The following is a 25,383-nucleotide window of genomic DNA, read 5'->3' as shown; positions in this document are numbered from 1 at the left end:
TGAGTTGAGCGAAGAACCGCAGACTGCCAGTGTATGGATATGAATAATGAGCGATAAATAGTTATTAGAAAGCGATTAGTAGAGTTTAGAAAACGGCGTGATTTTGCATGTAGACGGCGAAAATATAGACAATTTGCATATAATAATAAAATGCGAAGATAACAGCAAATAGAAAATTACAAAACAACAAAAAAAACAACAAAAATGCGAGAACTACTCTATGAATTGTGAAAAAGCAAAAATAGGTGAAGTGGAACCGAATAGATATTATATTTATATGTGTATAAACAATTAACGAATAAAGCTACCCATACATATGTATACATGCATAGTAGCATACAGCTATACACACATACATATGTACATATAGGTATGCAGATAGTAAAGCAAAGTTGGAGCGCAACAAGTGTTGAATAATCGTTGAGGTGTAACGGAAAGCGCGCTAAACAAGAACGAGAAACGAAACTATACAAAAGGGAGAATCGAATCTATGACAAAACAAAAGAAAAAATGTTTTTTATGTAAATAAAATCTGAACAAAATGAGCGAGTAACAGGCGAAACCGCACCAATGGTGAATTAAAAAAAAAATTGAAAAAAAATTGAAAAAAAATAAAAAAAAACAAGCAAACGCAACAAAGCATAAACAAAACAATAAAAGTTTAAAAAATATATATAAACAAAAAAAAACCACAAAACATAGTAACGAAGCGCTTTTTAGTTAAACGTAATTTTACAGCAAACCTGCAGCAAGAGAACGACCATGCAGATTCTTATATAGATTTATATGTACCTATGTATGTATATATGTGCAATGTATACATGTATGTATGCAAGCATGCATGTCCCTAGATATATAGTAGATAGATATCTGAGTAAGTGGTGCCCGCATACGTCGATTGTGGTTAGTGGCTTGCATTCCCCAGCAGATTAGCAGCGAGTGCGGAATGTTGGAGCATTGAGTTGCTGGCTTATAAAAATATGTAGAACAAAAGTGAGGTTGGCTTTAATGGAATTTGCAAAACACAAAAGCAAAAAAACAAAAAAAATAAGAGATAACAACAACAACGACCCGAATGCCACACCGTCAATGGTAAACATTAAAGGTAAAGGCAGGGCAGGGCAGAACAGGGCACGACAACAACAATACAAACACAAGTCATATATTTTTTAGCGCATAGATGAGCGAAAAACAAAAACAAAAAATATGAATAAAAAAACACAGGAAAACTAAAAGAAAAAAATACAACAAGAAAAGAATAAAAGAAATACAAACATCTCACAGGAAAAAAATGTCAACAAAAGCAAAAACCCTCACTAAAGTAGTAAACAAAACAGAAAACAACAGTAAAACAGCAACTGTAATAAAGTCAAGTTGTGCAAATGTGTGTAGGCGTTTACCACAAAACGTTTACGGGTCACTCGTGCGGCAACCAACAAATGTTGGATAAGCGCAACTTAAGCTGGTGATAAGCTACGTCGTCAAGCGGGTGAAGGTTGTAACGATAATGTTTGCTGAATACCTACGTACATACATATGAGCATACACACAGGTGAAATAAACAGTTATATAGTATATGCAGCGAAACCATAAAGTTAATTATAGTCAAAGGCAAAATATTATACTGGCGCTTTTACTTTGACTTAGAAGAAACTAATGATTGGTGATAATGATTTGCTTGTGGCAGTCGGGAAAGTTAAGAAAGTGAATCCAGTTTCATGTAACAGATGAAACCGATTAGATAAATGATAATAAGCAAATACTTGAGTGGAATAAATTTTAATAGCACCCGCAATATTGTAGATTGTATTATACCAGGCAAATGTATGCCTGACATCCAAAAAGCTATGGACCAGCTGTGAAGATGGTTAACGACAAAATCAACATTTCGAGAAAAATGAATTTCAAGTTTGTCATTAAAGTTTGAGCAAAACTGTGTACAGTAATTTTGTTTTCAAATGATTCAAATTTTCAAAAAATTTTCGAAAAATTACAAAATTTTTGCCTTAAAACAATTCATATTCTTATAAAAAAAAGTGCTTTGAAAATGTTTTCGAAATTTAATTCAAATGAAAGTATAAATTGTTTTAAGACTAAAACATTCATAAATTTTTTTTTATATTGTATTACAAAAAGATATCAAAATTTTGTTTTCAAACAATTCATATTTTCATAAAAGAAACAAAAATCGAAAAAATTCAATTAATTTTTGTCTTAATACAATTTATATTTTCATAAAAAAAATTCGAAATTACAAAAACAATACAAAATTTTTGCCTTTAAACAATTGATATTTTTATAAAACAAAATTTCGAAATTCAATTGATATGAAAATATGAATTGTTTAAAGACAAAAACCTTCATACAATTTTTTTTCGAAATTACAAACAAAAATACCAAATTTTTGTCTTAAAACAATTCATATTTTTATAAAAAATATGCTTCTAAAATTTTTTCGAAATTCAATTCAAATTAAAGGATACTAAAATTTTGTCTTCAAACAATTCATATTTTCATAAAAAAAACTTCGAAAAATTCAATTAATTTTTGTCTTAAAACAATTTAAAAAAAAAAAATACAACATTTTTGTCTTCGAACAATTCATATTTTTATAAACAAAATTTCGATTTTTTTTTTAATTTCAATTGAAACAAAATTATGAAAAAAATGCTTGAAATTTTTTTTCGAAATTCAATTCAAATTAAAGAATACCAAAATTTTGTCTTCAAACAATTCATATTTTCATAAAAAACTTCGAAAAACTCAATTAATTTTTGTCTTAAAACAATTTATATTTTCATAAAAAAACAAATTATAAATTATAAAAAAAAAACATTTTTGTCTTCAAATAATTCATATTTTTGTAAAACAAAATTTCGAATTTTTTTTCGAAATTCAATTGAAATAAAATTATAAATTGCTTTAACACAAAAACAATCATACCATTCTTTTTTCGAAATTACAAAAGAAATACCAAATTTTGGCATAAAACAATTCAAATTTTTATAAAAAAAAAGTTTCGAAAATGTTTTCGAAATTCAATTCAAATGAAAATATGAATTGTTTTAAGACAAACACATTAAAAAAAAATTTTTCGAAATTATTGTACAAAAAAGATATCAAAATTTTGTTTTCAAACAATTCAATTAATTTTTGTCTTAAAGCAATTTATATTTTCATAAAAAAAAATTCGAAATTACAAACAAAAATACCAAATTCTTGTATTAAAACAATTGATATTTTTATAAAAAAAATGCTTCGAAACATTTTTGTATATTAAAATGAATTGTTTTATGACAAAAATTTTGTATTTGGTTTTTGTGCTTTGTTTAAACAATTGCAAAAATTAAATGGGCTTATCGGAAGAAGTTCACCTCTTTCCATTCAAACAGAACTTTTATCTTATAGCCTTCTGGCATTCAGTTGTAGGGCTGTGTTAAATAAGCACAAAAAGTTCAACGATTTCAAACCAAGTTTATAAAAAGCGCAGTAAACGCACCTCGGTATATGAGGAACACTGACTTATCTGAAGTTGCCACACATTTTGCTGCAGCTCATATCGAAAGGCTCGAAAACCAAACCAACCCTGGGCTCGCCAAATGACTTTGCAAGTCAAATGAGTAATGCCGCAGGTTGGTTGGCTGGTTGGTTGGTGAGAGTGGTGATCCATCCAGACTCCAACTAGAGCTTCCGCACCATTTTGTTGCCACATCCTCGTTACCAAATTTTTAACAGATATTTACACCAAGAATCTAATGCCGCAGACTTAACCGAAAAAAAGCTTTGTTCCACAAATTTGGAAGGGTGGCCAACAGATGTAAAATTCTGTTAGCTGTTTTCCAACGTATTTCTTGTGAATTGTGCCGCATTTTAATTAATATAAAAATATCACTTAATAGTTATAATTGAATGAAATTGATGTAAGAATTTATCTATAACATTTCAATAAAAATCCAAAAAATAGAAATTGCAAACAAAATTTCACTTGAGACTAATGGCATTGTAATTTTAGGGTTTTACATGTTTTATATATTTTTTTTTAAATCCTCAAAATTTTGGATCAGCTTCAAACTAATACCTTATTGTGCTAGAATTGAATAGCCTATAAATGCATACCCAGAAGTTTTCGAGTGATTTTGAGTAAATATTGGAGAATGTTGATAATAATTTTTTGAAATTTTATAAATTTCTGTGAATTTTATAGAAAGTTTGGAATTTGGATTTATAAACTTTTTTTTATATAATGAAATATATTTTTATAAGAAATTAACGAGAGGAAAATGATTTTTTTATAAGGAATTTTTTTTCTTTTTTTTTCATAGTAGAAAAATCATCGGAGGCTTGCCATTGCCTGCCGTGGGGCGCCCGCTTTTAGCACAAACTTTTTCTAACATTTGGTGTTTCTTTGCCGAGAAAGATAGTCACAAATTAACCCAGTCGGCTGCAGCAGCCTCTGCGATCTATGTATAGCATTTAAGCCATGAACGGTACGAATTTAAATTTGAAGGTGCCCGATTGCTCTCATGACTTAGATTTCCCTATTGAAAATTTTATTTTTAAACCAACAGTCGACTGCTTATATGAATAGTTTTAAACATTTTTCTCATACCTACATACACACATAATTTTAAACATCTAACGAAAACTCCACGTTAAAACTATGTGGTTCAAAACAAAGCCCGCCTTCTTATTGGGTGTTTTTTTAGAGCTTGAGAATTTAACATAATAATACAAAATAGAAATATTGTTCGAATGAATTTTTGTATTAAAATCTGGTAGATTATTTCATGGCATTTATTTTTTGAGTGATATCCGGTATATGTCCGCTGGGAGTACAAGAGTTGGACCATGTAACTTTCGGCTTGAATATTGCAATAAACCGGTTCTTGAGAGCGCTGTTGGTCTTGTTGGAATCAAATGCCGTCGGTGTTTATATGATTAATTTTTGGAAAGAAAAATTCAGTTAGCATGGCGCGATAGCGCTCGTAATTCACCGTAACGGCAGCTCCTATCTCATTTCGAAAGAAGTAAGCACCGATGATGCCGCCAGGGTGTAAGCCGCACGTAAAATGAACGAAGTGCTCTATGAACGTCGCGAACAGATTTATTGTATTTTATTTTTCCACAATTTCACAATTTGGAAGCGTTGTTTTTTGACGGTAACCGATTCATGCAATGACTTAGCAAACTTTACTGAATGTGAACACAGTTTGCCATTCTCAGCTGTCTCATGCAGCCGAAAAACCACCCGATACAATGCGTGCGAAAAGTAGAATTTATTTTAATACCTAACTTTCATGACTGCTGCCTATACGAGAATTAATGCGCATGAGTCACGGAAGTTTACCTGACTATCACCTACTCACAAAGCATTTTTCGTATACAGATCATTCAGTTTTATTTGAATTTATTACCAACAATCGTGCTAATGACTGAAAAATCTTTTTTAATAAAGAAAATAAACATTTTTCAGAACCAGCACGAGGCACCATTCGTAATAGAACCAGAAAAAAGGAGTGCACACATACATGCATACATTGCTGATGAAATCGGCTACAAATAAACGCACATATGAATGTGTGTACTTGTACATATGTGGAAAAAAAAGAAAGCAAAGAGCTTCAAAACGTATAAAAAATAAATTAAACCAAAAATCGTAAGCGGAAACACCAAAATCGTAGTGGTAAAAGCAGGCTATTACTATTTCGAAGTGAAGGCATTCATTGAGGCAAAACAGCGTACAATTTCAGGCACCACAGTGCCGCTAATAACTAGATTTAGAAGCAGAATTGCAGAATTTGCGGCAGAACAAGTGAAAGAAAGTAGTTTGGCAAGATGAAAATAAAAAAGAAAAAGTAAGAAAAAAAAACGACAATAAAGCAAAGACTACCAGCTAATAAAAATCTCAACTGCCGATTAACGTAACGTTACAACAAGGCAAGCGCACCAGTGAGGCGGGCGTGTGTACTCGCATGCGGCGAGTCAGTAACAGTCAACTCTAAGCAAAATTAGGTGACCCAACTTCAAAAGCGTTAGCACCGTCCAGTTAGTAGGATAGTGATCAACAAGTGACGACAAACACCATTTACACCAATTGCAAACATAATAGCCACCACACCAAAGGCATTCTAGAAGAGATGGTGATTTAATGTGAAGTGAATGCAATGATATGAGTGTATGCGTGTATGCATGTATGGGTTTGTGTGAATTGAGCGCGCGAACGGATGAAGCATGGCGAACGAGTTAAATGAATAAAAAAAAGTGGTTGAGTATTTAATGATTGCGGCGTTTGATGTGCGAAGTGCGGAAAGAGTATTTGCGGGATGGTAATAAAAAAGCAAAAACACAAAAAAAAAAATGTTATAAAATTGAACGCGAACAAAAAAAGAAGCCGCTTAACTGCAATCAACGTTTGCCGTACAAACAAACAGGTACATGCGATACATACACTATACACTAGGCGACAACTGAAAGTACACAAGAAAGTCTACTTTTAGATATCTATCCAATTAAAATTAATTATGGCGTATGTAGATTAGAACGTACAAATAAACTTACAAAAAAAACAAAAAAGTTCGCCCACGAGTCTCAAGTATTTTTACGAGGCAATTTCGAAAAAAAAACAGTTACTTGGATCGAAAGTAGAGACGACTCTTTACATTTTTCATTAAATATTCGGTACGGTACACTAGACAAGGCTAGTGTTTACTGGAGCGGCAGTCCTTGGTCGGGAAAAACCCGAGTCATTCCGGTAATGCAGAACCGGCTGCAATGGGAATGTCACGCTATTTACAGTCGGATCTTAAAAGTATGATATATCAATGTTTTTGATTTTTTTTTTTTTCAAAGTTCACTGGCCTCAAATACCCCATTTTTTCGAAATTATTCTCCATAAATATTTGGATCTGAACCTTTTCCGGTCAAATGTGCATATGTGTGTAAATTTATACTATATGTAGACCGTCACCTCTTCGCAACCACAGCCGTATTGGATCCGCCGAATTGAAATTTAAAATTTTGACTGCAGACTCCTAATCAACATCTCTGACTACCAAATTTGATAAAAAGAAAACAATTAATTATAAAAAACTGGATGCATAATTTTTTGCGTTTTGGAATGCATAATCAGCGTTCTATATATGTATGTATGTACCCATTTATACCAAATTTAGTACAACAGAAATTAATTTACGAGTACATGTTGTTTTTAAAATCTAACTGCAAATTTGCAAGCAGTGACCGCAAAAACTATACAAAGCGAATAAATTCTTCAAAAGTAATAAATTCTTTGTTTTCCGGAAATTCCGGATTTTAGTCACTTAAGAGGGTCCTTCACCTACGGTGCAGCTTGGAAATTCTAATAAAAAAATTGCAATATTTATTCTTACCAAAGTAAAATCAAATCACCACTTTAACCAACCAAAATCAAAAAAATAAAAATGCAACAAATGAAAATATAGTACGCCAATTGAGGTCTTGAAAAAAATCATTCGACTGACCCCACATTTCCCCCCAAAAGTATAAACGTATGAGCGACCCTAGCTTTTAATGGGCTCCTCTGTATGTATCCACCAAAGATACGTGATAGCAGACCAGTCCATCTCTTCAATGCATTTCCATTTGAAATATTGTGGGGCAAGGCGAAAGTATAAAAGTATTCGATCCTGAACAAGTTTTTGGGGGTTTAAATAATTATGCTGCCATTATTGACGTAAGTCTGCAGCTCAGATTTTCTACACCATGTATGGGGAACCTACATTACACCATTAATGGGGGGAGATGTTGGTGTGGTAGTGTACGAACTGCGAAATACGCCAGCGATGATCAGCTATTTAAGGTGCAGCCTTCTCTGTTGCATACACGGCTCTCGCTTCCGCAATCAAATGGATATAGTCACAGTCTCCATTCTTTGTGCTTCGAGTTTTGTTCTTTTTTTTGCTTCGCCAGAAAAATATTTTTAAACCTTTCCAAATGTCTTGTTTTTTCGTCTGTCATCTGTCAACAATATTCAGTTCATTGTTTGTTACGTATGAAAACCAACGCATTTTTGTCGCTCTTAAAAATGTCGAATTTCGGGCCTTTAAACTACGATTTGCGGACATCGAAAAACCACTTGTGAAATGCTGCTCTCCCGGTTCAAACGGAAGTCTTTTTTGCATCGAATGGTTACGGGTGATGAAAAATGGGTGTATTTCTCCAATGCCAAACCAAATCGCTTCGGCCGCAAGGCAATGCTGTGTGTTTTCTTGGATCAGCGTGGAATGATTTGGTACGAGCTATTAAAACCAGGTGAAACAGTTGACGGTGCATGCTACCAACGACAATTGGCCGATTTGAACAGCGCTATACACCGAAAACGCCCGGAATATGCCGATCGGCGTCACAAAGTAATTTTTCTTGATGACAATGCACCGTTACATCGAACAACAGCGATCCGGGAATTGGTGGAGACGTACGATTGGGAACCGCTGGTGCATGCGGCTTACTCACCAGATTTGGCGCCTTCCGATTATCATTTGTTTGCGTTGATGGGCCACGCACTTTTCGACCAGCGCTTCAATTCTCAGGAAGAAGCCAAAAAATGGCTTGATGATTGGTTTGGGGCCAAAAACGGCCAATTTTTTTTGGCGCGGCATCCACAAATTGCCTGAGAGATGGGAAAAATGTGTCGCTAGCGATGGCTATTATTTTGAAGATTAAATTTATATCCATTTTTTGTTAATAAACGTTTGAAATTGAAAAAAGCAAAAACCCAAAAATCGAGATTTGTAACCCTTCGTCTCGGCAACTACTCCTAAGGCTAGGTAGGTAGGTAAGTAGGTAAGATTAGATGGCAAGAGTACCACGGGTACACGACAAGTGGCACTAGAGGGCCCTTTTGATACCATAATGTATATAGACCACTACCTGCGAAAACTTACAAAACTTAAAGGAAGAAAAACAATCTATAGCCATCCCGTCTTGTTGATGCGGATGGGAGAAGAAAGGTATCTAGGCTAAAGAACTGACTCAGATTATCTTCAAAAGGGACCCTAATGGACCTCAAGCGCTTAGCCGCCAAGCCCGGACATTTGCAAAGAAAGTCTCTTTCTCCGCAGGATCCCCACAGCTTCTGCAATGAGGGTTGTATGGAAGTCCAAGCTTCTCCGCATGAGTTCCGGTCACCCAGCGACCGGCGATTAGCGAAACCGAAACACTGAAAATTGAAAGGCAGGGGATCTCCAACACTTTAAGATGGCACACGATAAGATAAAACTCTATCTGTCTTGCCCTTTTGTAAGAAAGAAATTGTGCAGTTACCCTTTAACAACGGTCAAGGGGACACCGCTGTCGGAGATGAGGACAACTGAAACCGGTTCTGTCGACCCCGCAATTTCATTTCATTTTCAATTTCATTTGTTTCCTGCACGTTCGACACACTTGTTTTCATACTTACAGGAGTTGTCCAGAAGAGGATAAACTCTTAAGGATAAACTCCGCCCTTTTATAGTCAAAAACTAATAATCACAAGTGCCGAAATTTGAAAAAAGAAAAAAATATTTTGAAAAAAAAATGTTCAATTTAAATTCGAAAACAGAAAAAAGTAAAAAAAAAGTTTTTCAGTTTATTTTTTACTTAAAAAAAGTTAGATCTTTTTCAACAAAAAGTACGGAAAAAATAATATGATAATAATAATGGTCTATTTTCTCTTGGAGCCGCAACTATTTCACTTACAATTCAAAGAAAAAACACTTGCACCAAGAAAAATCGAAATTTTTAAGCCACTAAATATTTAAAAATTAAAAAAAATATTGTATATATGACAAAACTTGAGATCTTCTACTTGCAATTGTCGCCTAGTGTATGTGACGCTCTATAAGCCGACTAATTGTAAGACGCTTAGACCGCAACAGACTGAAAGAGAATATGTCCGTTTATAGCGCCGTTAGCAGAACGCAACTGGAATAAATATTAAAAAAAAAACCATAAATAAAAAAAAAAACAACAACAACACCATTTAACCGGCTTTAAAGAAAAATATGTGCACTCTACTCAAATTGTAGAATTAAAGGTGTGAGTATTAGCATGCAAACGCTTGAATTTTAAGCGCATTCCACCAAAAAGAATTTCGAAATATGAGTCGGCAGTGGAAATAAGAGTCATTGCTAAAGGACTATGAGAAAAGGACGCGCCACTTTGAACGACATTTAATTACCACAAAAATAATTGCGACGAGTCAACGAACGGTTATAATAGGAGCAAAGCGGCAGGTAGTAAACGTCGACGAGGGTGCGCCAATGAGCGAACGTTTCAGGTATACAGCAGTGCTACTGGTTTTCATGCATGTTGCAGTGCCAGCAATTTACTGCAATTTGTTTAACAGACAAAAAAATATAATGCGAGTAGAGGGTATGATGAGAATTTTCCTGCTATCAAAGCACCCAAAAGATAACAACCGACGGGCGAGTTTGCATAAGTAAATAAATATTTTAGCTACATATGTCTGCATGTGAGTCTTTATTATCTTGTGGCATTCCTTGGCAATTGCTTCCGCTTTCTTGCGAGTTGCGAGCGTTGGTTGGTCATGGGAAGTTAAGCACTTAAATTCCCTTGCAAGCGAGTTATACAAAGTGACTGGTGTGTGTGTATGTATGAGTGTGCGTTTGTGTGTCTGTGTATTGGCTGTACCTCGTTAGCTTGGCTGATTTTGCATTTTTCACAACATAAATATTGGTGTTTTTCGACAGTCGACCAAACAAAGGATGATTCACTTGAGGAATGGCCGTCTCACTCAAAAAGCGTTTGGGAAGTTTTGCGCAACTCGAGTGATAATGATTTTCAAAAAACAACAAATTAAGTCGAAAAAGAGCCATGCATAGTTAAGGTCACTTTAAAATATTTGGTATTAACAGAATTGGTTGATTGCAGAGACTCCTAATTGACTACTAAGGTGGCGCCATATTGAGGCACTTCTAATGGATATTTAATCCGAATTCAACCGACCTCCAATTACTCAAAGCCTCTTCGTTTCGCCAAGCGTTAGCAAGTGGCGCATAGCTTCAGAAACTGGTATAAATAAACATATCTTGGTAGCGCTGGAAAAGAGCTGCCAAAAATTACATTTGTTTGTGAAAATAGCGATGAATCTTGTTCGATAATTTTGTTGTTGCTTCCGCATACAGATTTTTGTTCAAGTGAGCAGAAGCCAGATACAGTATAGCGAGCAGAGAAGTGGCGAATCGAAGGCGCTATAGTGAAAACCAATGAATGCCTGATATTTCCTTTCCATCCTTTAATTTAAGAATGATTTGTCTAGACATTCCTACAGCAAATAGGGTACAGTTTCCCCACTGTCTTCCAGCTAACAACTGCGGAAGATTCTGCTATAGAGAAACCTTGCGGCATGTTTCCTGGCACCTAGTGTCTCCTTAAAGTTACTACAATTCTAACTACGCTTGACGTATCTAAGGCACCTCTGTTGTCTTCGGTTGCGGTACTTATTCAACAGCTATCCTGCTTTTTTACACATTTGACTGATTGATCACCTGCTCCCCGCCAGTCCAAGAAAGTGTCATTGTACTATAAAAATGTTATAATCCTCTTTGATTAGACCGAGAGGGCATCGCCATGCCCCCGTTATGGATTCATCCACACAGGTTTCTCGCTTAGCCTATTCATTCACTCCCTAATTTCCTTTGATGTTGTGGAAACCTATATAAGACAGCTGATTATCGGCTTAGAAAGACTTTGATTAAAAATTAAGCGTCCATGTTGCTGTAGCAGCATAAATATTCCCCATACATACACGGGGAATGCTGCTGAAGTAACAGTCCTTGACCGGATATAAATCCGGGTCGTTGCGGTTATGTGGCAACGGCAACTAACCTGCCCATTCTCCGCACATTAATGCGGCACCTAATTCCAGCAATATAGAAGACGTATAGAGACCATGATTGTCGATAATGCCTATTACTCTTGTCCGGAATCGTAACTCTTTCCTTTTCAGTTTGATAGGAAACTCCCTGTCCGATCTTATCAAGAAGCTCTTCGTTTTGCTGCTGTTCAAACGATCGCTATGAGTTTCTGTAGCCTAAATGGATCACAATGAACTCACAGAGGAGAATACTGAGAGTAGAAAATATTTAAAAAAAATTATTTTTTTAGATATAAACTTAAATATAGAAAATGGAATAATGAAAGTAAATTAAGATCTAAGCAACGGACGGTAGAAAAGCTTTATTGGAAATGTGGCCTTTATAACACATGCGCCGTTCAAACGAAGCAATGGCTTGAAAAGTGTTATGGGGTCTCCGCTCCGTCAGAAACAACAATAAATCGATGGTTTGCTCACTTCAAACGTGGTCGTAGAGACACCGACGGTGCAACAGAAAACATCAAAACAATACACAAAATCGTTTTAAATGATCCAAAAGTGAAGTTGCGTGAGGTAGTTGACATCGTAAAGATATCAAAAGAAGTATTGGCTTTATATAGCATGAATATTTGACTATGAGAAAACTTTATTCAAAGTGGGTGCCGCGTTTGGCCACTGTTGACCAAAAACAAAAACGCGTTGATGAATGATGTGAATGGCAAAACTACATAAATTGAACTTCGAATTGCTCTCACATTCACCGTATTCGCCAGATTTGACTCGCAGCGACTACCGGCTATTCGCGAACTGAAACAATGCTCGCCGGTAAGAAATTTCGCTCGAATGAAACTGAAATTTAGACCTATTTTTGAAATGTTAGAGCGGTGCTGCAATGATTGCGTTCTTCTTGATGGAACTGACGTTGAAGAATAAAGCTAACTTTGAACAAAAAACAGCGAGTTTTCTTCTTTAGGTCCAGGATTTTTCAGCCCATGTGTTAATACCAATAATAATGATAGTACTGTATTGCTAAGAATTCTTATTACAAAGGGTTTTGGTATAAGATCGGGTCGATTTTTCATATATCATGGCTCCGTCTATCAGGCTTTGCGGGAAACATTAATGGGTAAAAATGAAAATTTTGAGAAAAACAGTTTGAGTTCATTTGCCCCGAAAAATTAGAAGGGTTGTCTTCTGATATGCAAACTTATTTTTGGTTCCCTTGTACGTATGGTATTCACTCATTAACTTAAAATTGGAAAATTTGCACATTTATGATTCTGGAACAAAGGGACGATATGACCCATTAAATAAAAAAAATTGAAGCAAAAAAAAATTAAAAAAAAAAATTTTTTAAATATTGAAAAGAAAGAAAATTGAAGCAAAAGAAATTTAAACAAAAAAGTTAAAAAAAAAAAATAACAAGAACAAATTAAAAAAAATTAAAACAAAAAAAAAACAGAAATTGAAACAAAAAAGTTAAAAAAAATAATACCAAGAACACATAAAAAAAAAAAGTAAAACAAAAAAACTTTAAACACACAAACTAAAATTGAAAAAAAAACGTATGCAAAACAATTAAAAAAAAAAAAAAAATTAAAACAAAAAAAAAGATAATTAAAACGAAAAATTTTATTTTTTATTTAAAATTTATTTTTTTATTATTGTAAAATTTCATTTTTTATTTTAAATAATAATATTAAATAAAAAATTAGATTTTAATAAAAAAATATATTTAAAATAAAATATTTCCTGATAATTATCTATTTTTTTTTTATTTTAATATTTAATATTTTTATTTTAAATAAAATAAATTTTTAAAACTAAAAAAATAAAAAAATAATTTTAATAAAAAACATTTTTCGTTTTAATTTTTTATGTTTTTGTTTTAATTTTGTTTTCTGTTTTTTTTTTGTTTTAATTGTTTTGTACAACTTTTTTTTAAATTTGGGTTTTGTGTGTTTTAATTGAAACAAAAAATAAAATAAAAGAAAATTTGGCCAAAAAAAATATTATATCTCACAGACAGCTTGAATTCTTCAACATCGACCTTTCCTTATTGGGAAACCCTCTACACCTGAGTTGGAGCTACAAACATCGAGTCTGACTCATCGGAAACGACGTAAACAAAAATGCAGTTCAGTTGATAAGTAAACATTTTGATACACAAGAAATTTGCTTAAAATGCCTCCATATAAATATCTATAGATATCTAGACAATAACGTTACTGTCACAAATAGACAACAATAGATTAATTTGGAAAACAATTTTTAATTAATTAAAAGATAAAGATGATTAACGCTATTTAACACACCAAGCAACAGTAAAGCAATAAAAATCAACTAAGAAACGGCATTAAATTTAAAATCAAAATAAACTGAGAAAATAGAAAAATACGAGTATAACAATCCTATAATTGAAAATAAAAATGATGTAAATTTAACTGTATTAATAGAGGTGCAGATGTCACAAGCCTCAACAATAAATATGTATTCTATTTTAACCACTATCGACAGTACAAAGCCTCTTTTTGTACGAAGCAAAACACTTAGCTGGGGAACTAAAGTCAGAGTAAGCAAAATGCATTAAATTTGAAGGCAATAAAGTTTGAAAAAAAACATTATCCCTTCTCGTTCAACTTTCATTGGTGTTGGCGGTTCTAAGCATGATCCCCAAAGGGTGAGAAAAATCCTTCGTATCCCCGCAACAGACACGATATGTGAACGAATGTTCAGCAAAACTGGTATAATCATCGGTAATATGCGGATTGGCTCTCATAATAGAAGAAGTAGTTTTGTTTAGCCTTTAATTGAAGCTTTTTGTTTTCGTTTTTTTTTGTTCTTGAATTGATTTGAAAAGCAACACTGAAGTGTAAAAATTGTAACGACCCATTAACTATCGATGGCATCAAATTTTTCTTTGTAAGCATCGGAAATATCAAATAGGCCCACTATCGGTAGTTTAGTAGTTCTGGAAAAGATTTACTTATACCTATGCATATCACACCTTGATCAAAAAGTTCCCGGAACAACCCACAATCAACACTCTAAGTCAACTGATTTGAGTTATGTTTTTTGTTAGGTTGCCACATCTGTGATTAACATTCCTACCAAAATTGTATCGCCATTGTTTGACGTTTGACAAAAGTTACGCCGTCTTTAATAAGTCTACCTCTGCACGTGTTTTCGCTTTTTTAATTTGAAAAATAGATTTGAATTTGCAGTTCGAGTTGGTTACGAGTTTGTATTCAATTTTGTCTTAAAATGGATTAAATGGTGCGAAAACCTTAGTGGTGAAACTATTTTAGTAATGATACTCTAAAGAAAACAGCTGCTTACGAGTGGCACGAACGCTTCAGAAGAGATCGTGAATCCATCGAGGATGACGAACGTAGTGGCAGGCCGGCGACATTGCAAACTGATGAAAACATCAACAAAGTGAAAGAAAAGTTTATCAATAACCGCAAATTAACAATCAGCTCTCTAGCTGACAGAAGACTTCAACATTGATTATGGATCCGTTCAGGACATTATACTCGTAGTTACTGATTTGCGTTTGTGCTGTGTTGCTGCAAAGTTGATCTCAAAGGAACTGAATTCCATGCACAAGAAGAACCGCGTTGCTATCGCCAAAGACATGATTTCCAAGGCTGAATCCGACCCAACGTTCATCAAACGCATCATTACTGGAGACGAGATTTGGGTTTATGAGTACGACACGCAATCCAGACATCAAGGGACTGAGTAGAGAGTTCCAAATGAACCAAGACCAAGTCGTTTTCAGTCAAAATAGAAAGCGATGCTCACGATTATTATAGATTAAAACGTTATTGTATACCACGAATTTTTGGACTATTATGTGGGTGTGATAAGAAATTAGACGTTCACGTGAAGCAATTCGCCAAAAAAGAAAGGATTTGTGGAAAAACAACGCAACCTCCCAAAGTGCCATCATTATCCGTGAATTTTGGACGAAGAACGAAAAGGATTACCATCCAACAGTCATCAAGGTCACCTGATATGGCTCAGTGCATTTTTTTCGCTTTGATCGAGTCTACTACTATGGGGAACGCATTTTAACAGCCGTTAGAAAGTAATGGAAAAATCGAAGTCGGTTCTGATGGGTATACCAAGAATAATTTCAGAAATGTTTCGAGAGCTGGATAAATCGCTGATATAAATGGCAATGATATCACTTTTGAGGAAGAAACTGGTATTTTGAATTTATCATGTATTGTATTTGGGAACTATTTGATCAAGGTGGTACGAATATATAAATAAAAACTGAAATAAATTCAACTGTAGAATTAAAGCCAGATACAGTAGGTTCTGTTTTTATGCGGTTTTGAAATAGTGCGGTTTTTTTTTTAAATTACAAAATGCATGTCGACCTATGGGGAATTGTACATATAAACAAGATTCTAAATCAGCTAAGCAAAAACTCATCACAGATTATATCAGAAATGCTAACCCTGCAAGTATGGAACCGCCTGCATAACTATCTAGATCAGACGTGTACATTTCTTCAAGTGACGAAAGTGATTTTACGCCAAATCCTAAACGAACACGCAACATGCGGGTATTGTCTGATTCTCTTTCTGACGATGTAAATTTATTTTTCGATTCTGACGTTTCTTAAATAAAGATATAATTTTCAAAAATACAATATTTTGTTTATGCGATTTTATTTAATTACATATCTATAGTTATAATATGGGACTAGTACCCTTTTTTTATGTGATTTTATTACATTATTTCAGATTTATGCGGTTCTTAGCACTTTTGAAACGTATCTATAGTTTTACTATAGAACTAGTAGCTTTTTTTATGCTGTTTCTTGCGGAACGTATCTACCGCATAAAAAAAAAACCTACTGTATTTCAATTGTACATATAAAAATGTAGTAAAAGGCGGCAATCTTTAAAAATTCATGGAAAAGTCGTCTCTGTTTGGGAACTGTGAAATTATGTGGACAATGCCAATTCGCCGCCTCAAAGCACAATGGGAACGTTTTATAAATAGTAAACATTGGGCTAGCTACTAGCTGAATGTATCTGTTACAAGGTGGGGCAAAATTAATCATTTAATTGTGTTTTTGAATAACTTTTTTACTAAATAAAATAAACAAATGATTTTGAATGATGGACATCTTTATTGAAGTGAAACTTCTTTAGGCGCGTCGGGGGCCTCAAGGCAGATTGAAAATAGGCGAGTGAAACGGTAAGTTCGGAGCGTTACCGAAATCCGTCAAATGGGCGGGGCCAAGGAGCAGCTGCTCCTTCCCACTCTCGCCTATTCGCTCTCTCTGTCGCTCTCTCGCATCGCAAGCGCTGAACGATGTGAGGGAGCCACCGAGACACGCCGTCGTCGAAATAATATGAACTGAAATGTATATAGCACACAAGTAAGCATTGAAGTAGACTGGCGACATGCTGGCAACCGACAATCGACAACCGACAACGGGTATTATAGATAGCCATAGCCCGTGCAAATGAGTGCTGTGTGTGAGTATCAGATAAAGCGCCGATTGAATGTGTGTAAGCGGGAAAGCAATAAGAAACTGCTGTGAAGTAAATAGATGGTGGGTATGGAGGAGACGAAGCGATACAATGAGTGCGTTTGCCAAACGAGTGACGATAGTTGAAGTAGAAGGTTGTAAAATGACATTTCAACCGTTTCGGTGATCAAAGCAAATTGATTAACGCGCCAAAAGTAGGCAAAAAATACCATTGGAAGTGCAAAGAAATGTCAGCGTCAAGTGCAACACTGCACCCAAGTGTCAAATTTGAAGCTAATAAGGACAAAAATAAATAGTACAAATTTATGTGGAGTGATATAGAAAAAAAAAATATGAAAACCTGAATTTAACACAAGAGAGGGGGGAGAGATCTAAACCGGGGCTCTCATGCATGGAACAACCAACTTAGAAGTTTCACTTCTACCGTGCGTGAGTCTGACAGACCCTAGTTTTTTTTTATCTTTGTGCGTTCCACACATTCCCCCTCACGTACTTTTTAAACTACCATATTTTCAAAGCTATTAAAGTTAGAATACTCTATCGTGATGTAGAAAAACATCTTTGAAATATAAGCCTGGCTTCTAAGCGACCTATCTTTTAAAAAACGCTTGGCACAAAAAACACGCAAGGCACAAAATTCTGCGGAGAAATCGCAAATTTAAATTGATGTAGTTTGCCGAGTTTTATGAACCGGCTTAAAAGTACCTCTTTAACGAGTGTCCGACGTATCTGCCCATCACAGCAAAATATTTATGTTATGTAGTATAGCTACATTAAGATGGAGCGATAGTATTTAGATGGGTATTTGTTTTTTTTTTTTTTGTAATTACATAGTTCAATTGCTATATAAGAGGTAATAAAAATCACAAAATATTAACTTCATAGGAAGCCGTTTTTAGTAGTCTCCAGCGCAATCAAAATTGCAAAAATAAACGAAATTTTACAATAAACTTCATATAACAAAGATGTTATGTTTGCAACTTGTTTTTAATTACAAATAATAAATTTTAAATAATATAAATAAATAATACAAATTTATCACCTACAATTTAACTCGTTAAGGAAAGTCAATTGATGCCAACAACTACATAAAAAACGCTAAATAGCGTATAAATAAGTCATGAAAACGCTTTGAAAGCAAAAATGAATACAAGGACAATGTAGGCACGCACATACGTACATAATTTTGCGAAGTGAAAATGAAAAAGTTGAATTTAAATTTTATTTAAAAAATTATAGGTGTTGGGGGGGGCGCATCTCTTGGGATATGAGGAGGCAAACAATATTTTGCACTCATATTTTTGGGATAGAAATCCAACTTTCTTCACATCTGGCCAAAGTGATCTTAAAAAACAAAACAACAAAAAAAAATCACTCCACCCTAATGTATATGTACTCCGTTTCTTAATTAATCACAAAACATAACGCTCAAGCGAATGACGAAACTGACTTTGGCTGTTGATAAAACATACTTGGGGCCATCATCCAAAGCGGGGCAAAATTAATCAACCTAAACGGAGATACATATAACCCTGCAGTTCTTTTGAAAGCCAAGAACGAGCTATGCAGACATAGCACGAACAATTGGAATATCCAAGGAGTCTGTGGTAAATGTTGCCAAAAAGTGGAAAAATATCAAAAATGTTTTAGCGATAACTTCAAACAATCGCCAAAATTGTCGCCAAGAAGCCATCACCTCAACCAGGCAGGATCGCAACATCGTCCAAACAGTTCTCTGGAACAGAAATGCTTCAAGTCGTATGATTTTAAGGGAGGTTCAGGAATCTTGAGTAAATATTTCGGAAAGAAAGTTACGACGACGCTTATACGAAAATGGACTTTTTTGCAAGCGACCAGCAAAAAAGCCAAAACTGACACCGTGTATGCGAAATCGGCGGAAACTTTGGGCGCAATTTCACAGAGACGTCGGCGTGAAATATTGGAAAAAAGTAAGTTAAAAAACACATTTTTTTCCTTTGTCAAATAGCAGTAAGAAGATGTGAATATTCACACTTTTTTGTGGTTTCGTTTTTCTTCTTACATATCATCTTCAGCGATGAATGCCGATTGGAGGCGGTCACAAAAGCAGCAAATTTTGTTCGCAGAAGAGCCGGAGAACGATATTCTGAAGATTGTGTGCTTCCACGGGTCAAACACCCCCAGTGTTATGGTTCGGGGCTGTATAACCTCAGAGGGACCAGGTCCGCTACATTATGTTGAGGGAACAATGCGCTCAGTCCAGTACGTGGAAGTGCTGGAAAACGTTTTGCTGCCATATTTAGAAACCCTAAAGTGTCCGAGAGACGAATACACCTTCATGCAAGATGGAACTCCATATCACATATCCAGGATGAGCATGAATTGTCTGAATTCAATGGAAATAATGGTTTTGCCATGGCTTGGCAATTCATCGGACCTTAACCCCATCGAAAATTGTTGGGCATACCTCAAATCGGCAGTATACCAGCGGAATAATACCACAATACAACAGCTTAAGGAAAACATCGAAGATGTGTGGTATAATGACCAAAATCTTAAGATGCAGATAACACATTGTGTAGCCAGTATGACTCAACGAATTGTGGCCGTCTTAACAGCAAGGGGAGGAGCCACAAAATATAAGTTTAAAATAATAGGTCTATTTATAAGTTCGTGCGGTTTTACAACAGATGGCGTAACTTGATTATTATTCCATCGATCCACATTTCCAAACATTCATTGGAGAGCTACTGTCGTAAGGCACAAACGTCAGTATAAGTTTTTTATTTGAAGCGTAAACAACAATATTTTTACCACACTTGAAAATGTCGAATTTCGTGCCAAATAATGTGTTTTTGCGGGGAATTCTTCTTCATTATTTTAATATGAAGAAAAAAGCAGCCGAAAGTCATCGTATCTTGGTGGAAGTTTATGGTGAGCATGCTCTATCTGAGCGAACGTGCCAGAAGTGGTTTGCACGCTTTAAAAGTGGTGATTTTGGCTTGGAAGACGAAGAACGCGAGGGTGCGCCGCCAAAGTTCATGGATACCGAATTGGAGGAATTGCTCGATCAAGATCCGGCTCAAACGCAAGAAGAGGTTGCAAAAACTTTGGGAGTTGATCAATCAACCATTTCCAAACGTTTAAAATCCATGGGAATGATCCGAAAGGTAGGCCATTGGGTGCCGTATGAATTGAAGCCAAGAGACGTTGAACGCCGTTTTATGGCATGCGAACAACTGCTTCAACGGCACAAAAGAAAGGGTTTTTTGCATCGAATTGTGACTGGCGATGAAAAGTGGGTCCATTACGACAATCCAAAACGTCGGGCAACGTATGGATACCCTGGCCATGCTTCAACATCGACGTCGGCGCAGAATATTCATGGCCTGAAGGTTATGCTGTGTATCTGGTGGGACCAGCTGGGTGTTGTGTATTATGAGCTACTGAAACCGAATGAAACGATTACGGGGGATGTCTACCAACGACAATTGATGCGTTTGAGCCGAGCACTGCGAGAAAAACGGCCGCAATACGCCGATAGACACGACAAAGTTATTTTGCAACATGACAATGCTCGGCCACATGTTGCACAAGTGGTCAAAACATACTTAGAAACGCTCAAATGGGATGTCCTACCCCACCCGCCGTATAGTCCAGACCTTGCGCCATCCGATTACTATCTCTTCCGATCGATGCAACATGGCCTGGCTGACCAGCACTTCCGTAATTACGATGAAGTCAAAAAATGGATCGATTCGTGGATTGCGGCAAAACCGACCGAATTTTTCACAAAGGGAATCCGTGAATTGCCAGAAAGATGGGAAAAAGTAGTAGTAAGCGATGGACAATATTTTGAATATTAAATTTGTAACCATTTTACGTCAATAAAGTTTCAAATTTCGAAAAAAACCGCACGAACTTATTCATAGTCCTATTAAATATTCATATTCATAACTAATAAAAACAAATATGTAAACTCTTTTAAATGCTTTAGAACCGTTTGCATTTTATTCGCTCTCAAAACCATAAATATGTAATTTTTATCAGCGGTCATAATTCAATGGCCAGGTGCTGCATATAAAAAAAATTTAATTTTTTTATTTTATTATATTATTACTATTAATTGTTTTTGTGTTAATTTTTTTCCCCATTTATTTTTTTTTTTTTTTATTTACAAAATTAAATTTTTTTATTTTATTATTACTATTAATTTTTTTGTGTTTATTTTTTTTCATTTATTTTTTTATTTATTTGTTTCAATTTTTTTAGACTTTCCTATTAATATCGGGGTTTTTTGGAGGAATGGAAACTAATCGATGGCTCATCTTTTATAAAAAAAATTTATTTTTTTTTTTTGTTTATTTATTTATTTTTTTTATTTATTTAATTATTTCTGTTTTAATTTTTTTATTTATTTAATTCTTTCTGTTGTAATTTTTGTATTTATTTAATTATTTCTGTTTTAATTTTTTTTTTTTTTAATTATTTCTGTTTTAATTTTTTTATTTGTTTAATTATTTCTGTTTTAATTTTATTTAATTTTTTTATTTTGTTTTTGTATTATTATTTATTTATTTGTGATTTTTCTTTGTGAGCTTCTACTGTTTTACTGCAAGAACCTCATTTACAAGTGTTTTCCGTGTTGAAAATTAGTCAACAACATCAGCAGATATTAATACAACTTTCTGTCAGCTGGCTCACACATACTTATATGTGCGAACTTGGCTGGAATAAATCAATAAGAATTGTTGCACCCCCCGCTTTGCTCGCCTGTCACTGCTATACTTTGTATTAAGCTTAGCGTCAAAACTAAACAAAAAACAAGTATTTTTTTTCTTTCAGTTTTATTTTAACACATATTCTCACACACTCACACATTTACAGCTGATTTTAAATACATAGTACGGTTGCGTACTATTGTTTGTACTTTTTTTAAATTTTTATTTTTCTGGGTTAATTACACATTTTTTTATCACTTTTTCTATGCTGCACAATAACTTTTTGCATATCTCAAAAATTTTGAATACCTTTACTGCAGCATTAAATTTTCCACACCTTACACCTAACTTCACTCACATAATATTATTATCTTCCTTTTTGGTGCAATAAAGAAAATTACGACTTTTTCGTATAAGCAAAATAATAATTTTAAATTATTTCTATTTTTTTTTTTTTAATTTGTCTGTAGGGTTGGCAGTCGTTTAGTCGTCGCTGTTTCGTTTATCAGCGAGCGATATGGCTGCTGTCAACGTGGTAACAGAGCAACCGAAATTAAATGAAGCACAAAAAATATACAAAAACAAAATTGCCACAACGATCACTTTGATAACGTGGAATTTTCACATTTCCAGCAACACAAAAGTAGCAACAATCGAAAAACGTCGTTATGTCGCAGATATGAGAGGCTTTTTGGCTAATCGATTTTTTCTTCTTTTTCATTTATTTGCACTGCACATTCCCATTACGTTTGCACATTTCGTTGGCTATTTTTTATTTATTTTATTTTGTTATTGTGGTTCGTTTAGCCGCAATGCGTACACAACATTTATGCAGCGCATTTGAACGCCGTTGTGAAAGCGAGCGCGTTCGAATTGAAACTGACTTAAAGCCATAAACTGTTTAGGATGGGAACGCGCAAAGCGGCCAAAGCGCAACAGGTAATACACATACACGCGCATGCATATGCTGCGAGTAACAGGCAGTAGACTGACAAACACAAATAGACAACAACGCAACAGCCAACAACAGCTGAGATAAAAGCAACAACAACAGCAACAACAAATGTGGTACAACCAAACTGGAAGCAATAACAAGTTGAAGAGTGGAAATGGCAGTAGCGGAAGGTGTTCCTCCTTTACCAGCGGATATCAGCCAGCTACAAGTGCGCTTGGTGCTTTTTTCTCGTTTTTTGTCTTTTATATTAATTCCATTGCTATTAGCATTTATAAATGTTACTGTTGTTGCCTTTGTTTTTGCTATTGGTCGAAAAAGTAAACAGCGACGGAAGAGCAACTGGACAGGCATTAAGGGAAGTTAAGTTTCAAAGAGAGCGCAAGAGCGAGAAAGCGCAAAGAGTAGAAAAATACTACAGCTGTTTTGGCCATAATACAGTGGCTTCCAAATTGTGCGAGCACAATGCTTGCTTAGTTAAGCAACATTGAAATTTGTGCATGCAAATTGTTTGATGCAGGGCCTGCAGAAATACGATTCACGTACAGTTTGGCATATTTGATTATATTCTGAAGCAAATAGTTGAGGATAGATATGGGTATTTTCGCTATTATAGAATTAAGATTTTTGTCCAAAATATGTTTGTGCAAATTTCCAGAAAAGTTATAAGGGCAGTCCCACATACGCAATTGCCTAGAAGGCAAAGTGGAAGATTTTACAATATTGATATCAAATGAGAGGAGTTTGAGTTATTTCTGAAAATATTGCAATATTTGCTCTTTAAGTGCAAGTTGATACTGAAATAGGATTGCCATCTATCTAAAAAATTGAAACGAACTTACGATAGTTAAAAAAAACTTTTATTAATTACAATATTGGTATCAAACGAAAGCAGTATAAGAAAGTTTTATTCCAGTCATATTTTGGTATAGTGTTGCCACCAGTTTAGAAATAGTAAATAATTAAATAAATAATAATTAAGAAAGTATGAATTTTGAAGTACAGATGAAATAAAAAGTGTTTCGAATAACTTAATGTAACCTAGTTTTTGAATAGGGTTACCAATTTATTTAAATTTGTTTTTACATTAAAACACAGATCACAAAACTGGCTTCAAAAAAAAAAACCATTTTTCTCTAATAATTTTTTTCTCTCTCTGGCATATATAGCAATGCAAAATATTCTAAAATAGGATTGCCAACTACCTATATAATTAAAACGTGCTTACGATAGTTAAAAAAACAAGTATGACAATATTGGTACCAACGGAAAGCAGTTTAAAAAAGTTTTATTCCAGACATATTTTGGTATAGCGTTGCCACCAATTTAGAAATAATGATTAAATAAATAATAATTAAACGGGAGTTTGGAATAACTTAATTCAGCACAGTTCGTGAGAATTTTTTTACGTAAAAACACCTATCACAAAATTGCTTCAAAAGAAAAGTATTAAAAAAATGTAGTTTTATTTAATAAAAATGTGAGAAATTACAATAATAGAAAAATAAAGACTAATAAACAAAAGAAAAACATTGAGAAATTCACCACGTCGTATCACTTTTTTAAATTTCATTCCCACGACAGTCGGTTCTAAGACTGTCTCCGTATAAGTATGGAGAATGTTTATGCTGCTACATCAACTTTTTTAAATTGACAATTATAATTCGACTCCAAATGCCGAAATTTTCACATTTTAGGCTAAGAGCGCTAGAGCTAGAAATATAAACTGTTGATGGAGTTCCTTAGAAAGCTTAACACACTTGACATGACCACCCCAATTTTAGTTCCCAAAATAGGAGATAATATTGGCATTGAAGGAAATGAGATTGCAGAGAAACTTGCCAAGAAGGGAGCATCAACTACCTGCATACATAAGTCCAGAACTCTCCCGCGGCTTGAGCAAGGGATCGCCGTCCACCCCACTAAACGAAGAGAAAGAAGCTCCAAGGGAATTATAATGGGACAATCAACCGTGTTTGAAGCACTCCAGAGTATTTTTGGTCGCTTACAACCGAAAACGCTATTAAAATTGCATGATTGTGCATCAGAACAATTTGAGAATCGTCACGAGAGTTTTCAGTAAAATTGTAAAAAAAAAAAAAATTGAAAAACCTGCAGCTTTGCAGAGTAGGGAACGAAACAAAATGTACATTCTTGAGCATTGCTCTGTCGCGACGCATAAATAAAAAATAATATTGTGTGACCATCTAATAATGGATGGCAAAATGAACTACAAGTGCTTAGGGTTCTTACTAAAGTTCCTCCCGCGAGTAGGATTAAAAGATATTATCTAAATCCTGGAAGAAGGCACAATAGTTTTTAAAGTTGTTGTGCTCTATCTCCAACATACATACTCGTA

General features: G+C 34.5%; 1 protein-coding gene across 7 annotated transcripts in view; it reads right to left on the bottom strand.

Annotated features, from left to right (window-relative positions):
- LOC128857913 (partitioning defective 3 homolog) overlaps positions 1–23,707 on the bottom strand; it is a 90,555-nt gene extending 66,848 nt beyond the window's left edge. For 3 of the 7 annotated variants that reach the window (XM_054093747.1, XM_054093746.1, XM_054093752.1), the window contains exon 1: positions 22,229–23,707. The gene's annotated coding sequence lies outside the window, so the exon portion shown is untranslated. The remainder of the gene's footprint in view (positions 1–22,228) is intronic. The other 4 variants (XM_054093749.1, XM_054093748.1, XM_054093750.1 and 1 more) reach the window with 3 other exon arrangements.
- Positions 23,708–25,383: the final 1,676 nt, after the last annotated feature.

Source organism: Anastrepha ludens, chromosome 3, assembly GCF_028408465.1.
Source record: "Anastrepha ludens isolate Willacy chromosome 3, idAnaLude1.1, whole genome shotgun sequence".
NCBI lineage: Eukaryota > Metazoa > Arthropoda > Insecta > Diptera > Tephritidae > Anastrepha > Anastrepha ludens.
The sequence above is the reverse complement of the archived record's forward strand: the minus strand, read 5'-3'. Positions and strand labels throughout refer to the sequence as shown.